Below are 354 nucleotides of genomic sequence, written 5' to 3'. Positions count from 1 at the left end.
AAGGGACTGCACGCAGGAAGGTTTAGAATGAAGAATTGGTAAGTGATGCAGTCCTGACAGAGAGAAGGGCGACTGTGGAGAAGGAAGAAGGCCTGGACGTAGTGTTAGGGGCAGAAATATAATACTGTATTGAAGCAGGGGGTCCCGCGGGGGTGAGGCCGACGGAGTCCTATCGAAGCATGCCCGACTCCGGAGACAGGTTCAAGACGCAGTCTGAAGTTTATTGTTTAAGTGCAGGGACATATATAACATTCCAGACCAATCAGAAGTTTACAACATCCTTAGGGCAACCAATGGTAGGAAAGTTAGGGTACTATGTAGGGGCTCTAGGGGGCTTACTCAGGCGGGCGCTGT

The sequence above is a fragment of the Myotis davidii genome, unplaced genomic scaffold (genome assembly GCF_000327345.1).
Source record: "Myotis davidii unplaced genomic scaffold, ASM32734v1 scaffold681, whole genome shotgun sequence".
Lineage (NCBI taxonomy): Eukaryota > Metazoa > Chordata > Mammalia > Chiroptera > Vespertilionidae > Myotis > Myotis davidii.
The sequence above is the reverse complement of the archived record's forward strand: the minus strand, read 5'-3'. Positions refer to the sequence as shown.